Source organism: Microtus oregoni, unplaced genomic scaffold (assembly GCF_018167655.1).
Source record: "Microtus oregoni isolate MIOR12 unplaced genomic scaffold, Mior012 000044F_ref0000062, whole genome shotgun sequence".
NCBI lineage: Eukaryota > Metazoa > Chordata > Mammalia > Rodentia > Cricetidae > Microtus > Microtus oregoni.
This window is the reverse complement of record NW_024543218.1, coordinates 2,449,297-2,457,175: the sequence shown is the minus strand read 5'-3', so window position 1 is coordinate 2,457,175 and position 7,879 is coordinate 2,449,297. Positions and strand designations below refer to the sequence as shown.

The 7,879-nt window shown below is 45.9% G+C and overlaps 1 pseudogene; it reads left to right on the top strand.

Annotated features, from left to right (window-relative positions):
- The first annotated feature begins 5,811 nt into the window (after window positions 1-5,811).
- On the top strand, window positions 5,812-7,496 carry LOC121434643 (annotated as a pseudogene).
- Window positions 7,497-7,879: the final 383 nt, after the last annotated feature.

Here is a 7,879-nt window from a genome sequence, read left to right as displayed (position 1 = left end):
TAAGCTTTTGATACATTTAATATTTTATTTAACTGATGAGTTTTTTTCCTGTATTATATCTTCAGTGCTTGAGCTTCTCTCTTCCATGTCTTATATACTGTTATTCATGATTGTGTTTGTGGTTCCTGATCATTTTCTCATTATTTCTTTTTCTATAATCCCCTCAGTCTGTGTTTTTTTTATTGTCTCTATTTTAGTTTTCAAGTCTTGAATAGTTTCTTTCATATGGTTGATTGCTTTTTCTTGGATTCCTTTAAGGGATTTGATGATGTCTTCCAATTTTTTTTTTGCCTTTCCCTCCAATTCTTTGGGGGAATTTCTCATTTCCTCTTTATGAGTTACAAACTCTTGAATTTATTTTTTAGGTCACTTTCTTCTGCTTCATCTATATTTTGTTGTTCAAGTCTTGCTGTTGAAGGTTCTTTAGGTTTTCCTGGTGTTTTATTGCTTTTGTGGTGTTGCATATGGTTTTACCTTTTGTACTTTTATTCCACTCTTAGGTGCATGTTGCAGCTGTCTGAGATTCTATTGATTAATATTCTAGGTGTCCATTAATCCAAAGCTCAGATGATTGTTTTGTGGTACTATCAGTACTATAGTTCTAGTTACCCCATTGGTTATCCTGTGTTCCTAGAGATAGCTCAACATTCCTGGGCTTTGCTCTGCTCACTTGGAGTTTGCTGTCTCAGGACTACTTTGGCCTAGGTTACCAGCTTTGACCTGTTTCTGTAAATTTTGGTCTGGATTTCCTCCTGCAGAAGTCCCTGGCTTGGAGTTGGTCTTGCAAATATCTTTGCCTTTGGTCTATTGCTTCAGAATTCCCAGGCTCAAGTGCGCCCAGAACAGTAGAAGACCTGGCTCAGTCTTACTCCCTCAGAGTTCTCAGATTCACACTTGGACCTGCAGAGGTTTCAGTTTCCTGTCTATTCCCTTTGATGTCCCTGACCAAGGCCCTGAGCAACAGAGGTCCTGGATCAGCATTTTTCCCTCTAAGGTCCATGACTGACACTTGGCTCTGCAGAGATCTCTGGTTCTGCTTAATCCCTCAGAGGTCCCAGATTCAGTCTCAGAGTGGCAGAGGTCCTGGCTCAGAACCATTTCCTTGGAGGTCCTAGACTCACACCAAGACAAACAGGGGGCCTGGTCTGGCTTAGGTCTACTCCCTTGAAGGTCCCAGATTTATGTCCGGACCCTCAGTGGGCTCTGGCCCTGGTTCACTCACTCTTCAGTTACTCCCCTGTACCTGTTCCAATGGAGTTTGCTGTCTCTGTTCTACCCATTGGTTTGTAATATTATACCAAGATCAGGGAACAATAATCCTACTTTTCTAATATCTAGTCCGGCTCAATTCCAGTCCTTTTATACCTTTATGTAGTACATATATGAACATGATTATGTAGACACATTCATGGCAGCATGGTGTTCTCCCCGAGTATGAACAGAGCTGGATGAATTTCTTACAGTTTAGGCAAGACTTAGACCTCCGGGAGATGTCGCCAGAGGTTGAAGTTAGGTCTGTCAAAAATCACAAGAATCCAGACCTGTCTGGTCAGAGGACACCAAACACCCTGAACAACATTAAGCTGGGGTTCCTCTTCAACCCCACCCAACAACTGCATCTTTCAGTATTCCTGATTCATCTGAGGGGGCTTGTTCTACCTGCCATCATGTTATCATTGTGCTCTATCCTAGGTAGCTGCCCAACCTCCCTAGGGTCCCTTTCTGAGAGCTTATGAGCAGTTGGAGCTTCAGAGACACTGAGGGTCTGCACTCCCCATGCACACAAGCCTCAATGGTAGGCATCATTGATTTGGGATTCCCTTCTGTATGGTAAGAACATGCTTTATTACCACTGTTTAATAAAGAATCTTTTTTGGCTTATGGCAGGGCAGACTATAGCTAGTTTGGAAAGCTAAATTGAATGGGGGCAGAAAGAAGGCAGAGTCATGCAGATGCTATGTAGCCACCCAAGAGTCATGATGTGAAGTAAGAAACCATGACCCTCATAGTAAAATATAAAATAACAGAAATGGGTTAATTTAAGATGTAAGAACTATATAGCAATATGCCTGTGCTGTTGACAAAGTAGTGTTGTAACTAATATAGTTTTGTGTGATTATTCAAGCCTGGGAGGTCAGGAAACAAAAGTACAGTCTCTATTTACACATCATCCACACCATATGGAGTGAGGTCTGACCTCCAACAGTGGTCTGCTGTTGTGGAAAATTATTTTCACTGTGTAAAGGTGCACTACATTTTTGCTGCCTTTTTAATTATGCAAATATGTTTTACATTTTTTTCTTTTTTTATTGAGAAAAGGAAAAAAACTATCCATCTCCTCCCAGCCTCCCATTTCCCTCCCACTCCTCCCAACCTTCTCCCCCTCCCCCAAACTCCTCCCCCCTTCCTCTCCAGTCCATAGAGCAGTCAGGGTTCCCTGTCCTGTGGAAAGTCCAAGGTCCGCCCCCCTCCGTCCATGTCCAGGAAGGTGAACAACCAAACTGGCTAGGCTCCCACAAAGCAAGAACATGAAGTAGGGTCAAAACCTGGTGCCATTGTCCTTGGCTTCTCATCATCCCTCATTGTTCGCCATGTTCAGAGAGTCCAGTTTTATCCCATGTTTTTTCAGTCACAGTTGAGCTGGCCTTGGTGAGCTCACAATAGATTAGCCCCATTGTCTCAGTGGATGGGTACACCCCTCGTGGTCCTGACTTCCTTGTTCATGTTCTCCCTCCTTCCACTCCTCATTGGGACCTTGGGAGGTCAGTCCAGTGCTCCAGTGTGGGTCTCTGTCTCTATCTCCATCCATCACCAGATGAAGGTTCTATGGTGGTATGCATGATATTCGTCAGTATTGCTGTAGGATAGGGTCATTTCAGGTTCCCTATCCTCAGCTGCCCAAGGGACTAACTGGGGACATCACCATGGGATCCTGGGATCCACTCTAGGGTCAAGTCTCTTGCCAACCCTAAGGTGTCTCCCTTAACTAAGAATTGTGGTTCCGTGCTCCCTTGTCCAACCTTCCTTTTTCCCAATCCTACTGTTTCCCCAAGTTCCCCCCCTCCTTCCCTTCTCACTTTTCTCTCCCCATCTCCCCTTACCCCCATCTCACCCCACCCCCAAGAACCCAATTTTCTCCCCGGCAATTTTGTCTACTTCCCATAGCCAAGAGGATAACTATATGTTTTTCTTTGGGTTCACCTTCTTATTTAGCTTCTTTAGGTTCAACAATTGTAGTCTCTGTGACCCTTATTTATGGCTAGAAACCAATTATGAGTGAGTACATCCCATGTTCATCTTTTTGGGTCTGGGATACCTCACTCAGGATAGTGCTTTCTATTTCCATCCATTTGCATGCAAAATTCGAGAAGTCATTGTTGTTTACCGCAGCGTAGTACTCTAATGTGTATATATTCCGTACTTTCTTCATCCATTCTTCCATTGAAGGGCATCTAGGTTGTTTCCAGGTTCTGGCTATTACATATAATACTGATATGACCATAGTTGAACAAATGTTTTTGTCATATGATAGGGCATCTCTTGGGTATATTCCCAAGAGTGGTATTGCTGGGTCCAGGGGTAGGTTGATCCCGAATTTCCTGAGAAACCGAAACACTGACTTCCACAGTGGTTGCACAAGATTGCATTCCCACCAGCAATAGTGGTCCCATGTCCAATAGTGGCCTGCTGTTGTAGAAAATTATTTTCACTGTGTAAAGGTGCACTACACTTTTTGCTGCCTTTTTAATGATGCAAGCATGTTTTACATTTTATGATTAAATAAAATTAACCTGTGGTTAACAGGCAACATCAGCAACCATCTGACAGGAAGCTGTAGGGAGAAACTAAGTCTAGTGAGAGTTTTTAAGTGGGGACCGTGTAGAAAGACACTCCATTTTTCATAAATGCCAACAACAAGGACACATTAGGAACTTCTTATTCAACCTTTCTGAGCCAGCAGGAATTTCCCTCAACATTTAAATCCTGAGTTCAATAGAAGGATAAGAGATTTAGATATAGATTTACTTAGTGTCTTGTTGGGATCCCCTATCTCATATCTCTGTGAGTCTGAGGCCAGTGTCTGAGGGAACAAAATTCCTTCCTCACTGTATCCCATAGCATAAACTGCTGCTGATAAGTGTGGAGTTGCAATTGCTGTTTGGGACAGAAGCTGCTTGAGGTACAGTCAGTGTATTGAATGCAAAACATCTGTGTGGCCCTCCTGCTAGCTGACTCCAGGCCACCACAGCCCCTCAAAAGCACTCTGTCTGCCCTTTTGTGTTGGCCTCTGTCCACTGGGACTCAGTGAGGCAGGCTAGAAATAGCAAGGAAATAAAGGAGCAGGGCAAGGGATAGAAGCTGCTCTCCTTGGGGTCTAGTTGGTATATTTTCCTCACTAAGAGTCAAGAAAATTTGACACAAGTGATAAAACACGGATTTTCTGCAGAGGCAGTATGTATCATTCTAAAGATATCTCAAAGAGAATGTTCAAAATGATCAAGAACTCAAGATGGGCAATGGGGTTGTATGCCTCCAATCCCTGTATTCAGGAGGGAGAGGCACAAAGATCTCAATGAGATTGAGACCAGACTGGTCTACAAAGAAAGATTCAGGACAGCCAGAGTGGTTACACAGAGAAACCTTGTTGCCAGAATAAAAATAAATGTATAAAAACCTAACTACAAAACAATCAACAACTCTCTTTAATTAGGGCCAGAATGTCTATGTCTTGCATTTTACTGTGTTAGCATACCATAATCATCTCTAAATCTAATTAATACACCTTACAATTTCATTTAAAAAGGAAATACCTGACGATGAGGAATAAAACCTGGAAGGATGACTCAGCAGTTAAGAGCACTTACTGTTCTGCAGAGGATTCACACCCACATAGCAGATCACAACATAGACCCAGGTGACCCACTGCCCTCTTTGGCCTCCACAGACTCTGCAGAAATATGATGTGCATATATATACACACACACACACACACATATATATGTGTGTGTGTGTGTGTGTGTGTGTGTGTGTGTGTGTAGGCATAAATAAGTAATTTTTAAATTTGTATACTTCTGCTTTCAATTTGTACTAAATCTTTAAGTTTTATAAATTACATTACATTATTTTTTTATTTTTTAAGACAAGGACTTTTGTAGCCCATTGCTTGTCTGGAACTCACTATGTAGACAAGTGTCAGCCTGCCTTTGTGGTATGGGAAGTCCCTCAATATACAGTTCCTTTTATTAGTTAATGAATTGATATATAGAAAGAGTAGACAGAGTCAGAGGAGAAACCATGTAGCTGCCACCAGAGACAGATGCCTCAAACTTCGGGGATTAAAGGCATATACCACTATACCCAACTATGAATTACATCCATTGAGCTATCTGACAAATATTTAAGCATCTATTGTAAGGACACCTAAGCACAGTATCTCTCTCTATGTTGTATCTATCTTAGTTATACATACTTTTTCCCTCTATGTCTTTTTGAATTTTGGTGAAAATGGTTTTCTCTTGTATAGCCAAGGATTTAATTTTACCCAAGTGGTGGTTCCTAAGTAGAGATCTCCCCAAGGGATTGGTAGCAATGCTGGACTGAATCTCCCCCACTGTAGTTGATACACACAGAGTCCCAAGGGGAAGATACCACTGCTCATAGATATCTTCTGAGCATGCACGATTAGGGGCAGCAGTGTGGCTATGCTACTTTTTATTCAGTCTCTTACAAGATACCATCTTCCCTTACACACTTAGTGAATCGGCTTTTCTTGATCATGTGCTTATTGTTAACTAAGAAGTGGAAAGGGGGCACAGCAGAGACTCGTCTCGACCCTTCCGTCGTCCGTCTTGGGTATCGTTGCAGGATTCGGAGTACGCCCGAGGACCTCAGGAACCATGCCGAAGCCACACAGCGAAGCAGGGACTGCCTTCATTCAAACCCAGCAGCTGCATGCGGCCATGGCTGACACCTTCTTGGAACATATGTGCCGCCTGGACATTGACTCCGCACCCATCACGGCCCGCAACACTGGCATCATTTGTACCATTGGTCCTGCTTCCCGGTCTGTGGAGATGCTGAAGGAGATGATCAAGTCGGGAATGAATGTGGCTCGTCTCAATTTCTCTCATGGAACTCATGAGTACCATGCGGAAACTATCAAGAACGTGCGTGCAGCCACAGAAAGCTTCGCCTCTGATCCCATTCTATACCGGCCTGTTGCCGTGGCTCTGGACACAAAGGGGCCTGAGATCATCAAAGGGAGCGGCACTGCAGAAGTGGAGCTGAAGAAGGGAGCTACCCTGAAGATCACCCTGGACAATGCCTACATGGAAAAGTGTGACGAGAACACCCTGTGGCTGGACTATAAGAACATCTGTAAGGTGGTGGAAGTGGGCAGCAAGATCTACGTAGACGATGGGCTCATTTCACTGCAGGTGAAGGAGAAAGGCGCTGACTTCCTGATAACAGAGGTGGAGAATGGTGGTTCCTTGGGCAGCAAGAAGGGGGTGAACCTCCCCGGAGCCGCTGTGGACCTCCCTGCTGTGTCAGAAAAGGACATCCAGGACCTGAAGTTTGGGGTGGAGCAGGATGTAGACATGGTGTTTGCGTCTTTCATCCGCAAGGCAGCTGATGTGCACGAGGTTAGGAAGGTCCTGGGAGAGAAGGGCAAGAACATCAAGATCATCAGCAAAATCGAGAACCACGAAGGCGTCCGCAGGTTTGATGAGATTTTGGAGGCCAGTGATGGGATCATGGTGGCTCGTGGCGATTTGGGCATTGAGATTCCTGCAGAGAAGGTCTTCCTGGCTCAGAAGGTGATGATTGGATGATGCAACCGAGCTGGGAAGCCAGTCATCTGCGCCACACAGATGCTGGAGAGCATGATCAAGAGGCCCCGCCCCACCCGTGCTGAGGGCAGTGATGTGGCCAATGCAGTCCTAGATGGAGCAGACTGCATCATGCTGTCTGGAGAGACCGCCAAAGGGGACTACCCTCTGGAAGCCGTTCGCATGCAGCACCTGATTGCCCGTGAGGCAGAGGCTGCCATCTACCACCTGCAGTTATTCGAGGAACTCCGCCGTCTGGCGCCTATCACCAGCGACCCCACAGAAGCTGCTGCCGTGGGTGCTGTGGAGGCCTCTTTCAAGTGCTGCAGTGGGGCCATTATCGTGCTCACCAAGTCTGGCAGGAGTGCTCACCAGGTGGCCAGGTACCGCCCGCGTGCGCCCATCATTGCTGTGACGCGCAATCCCCAGACAGCTCGCCAGGCCCATTTGTACCGAGGCATCTTCCCTGTGCTGTGTAAGGATGCAGTGCAGGACGCCTGGGCTGAGGATGTAGACCTCCGTGTGAATTTGGCCATGAATGTTGGCAAGGCCCGAGGCTTCTTCAAGAAGGGAGATGTGGTCATTGTGCTGACTGGGTGGTGCCCTGGCTCTGGCTTCACCAACACCATGCGTGTAGTGCCTGTGCCTTGATGGCCCTCTGGAGCCCCTCTTCTAGCCCCTGTCCCATCCCCTCCCCCATCCCATCCATTAGGCCAGTAACGCTTGTAGTGCTCACTCTGGGCCAGAGTGTGGCGCTGGTGGGCTGGGACACCCCGGAAAATTACTGTTGCTGAAACATGGAATAGAGCCCAGCTGTCTGTCTATCATATGGCCCTACCCAAACCAGGGGTGACAGAGGAATGCAGAATTGGAAACCCTCTGGCTTTATCACAAAGGGGCAGCAACATCTCTTGTGTACTTTGCTCCTGTAGAAAGTTGTCCAGAGAACTCCCAGCCCTGGCCTGGAGTCAGGAGACAGCAAGAGTAGGGGCTTAGGGCGTGGGGCCCAGGTTCCTGTGTAGATAATAACCTCTGGCCCCCAGGCCGGA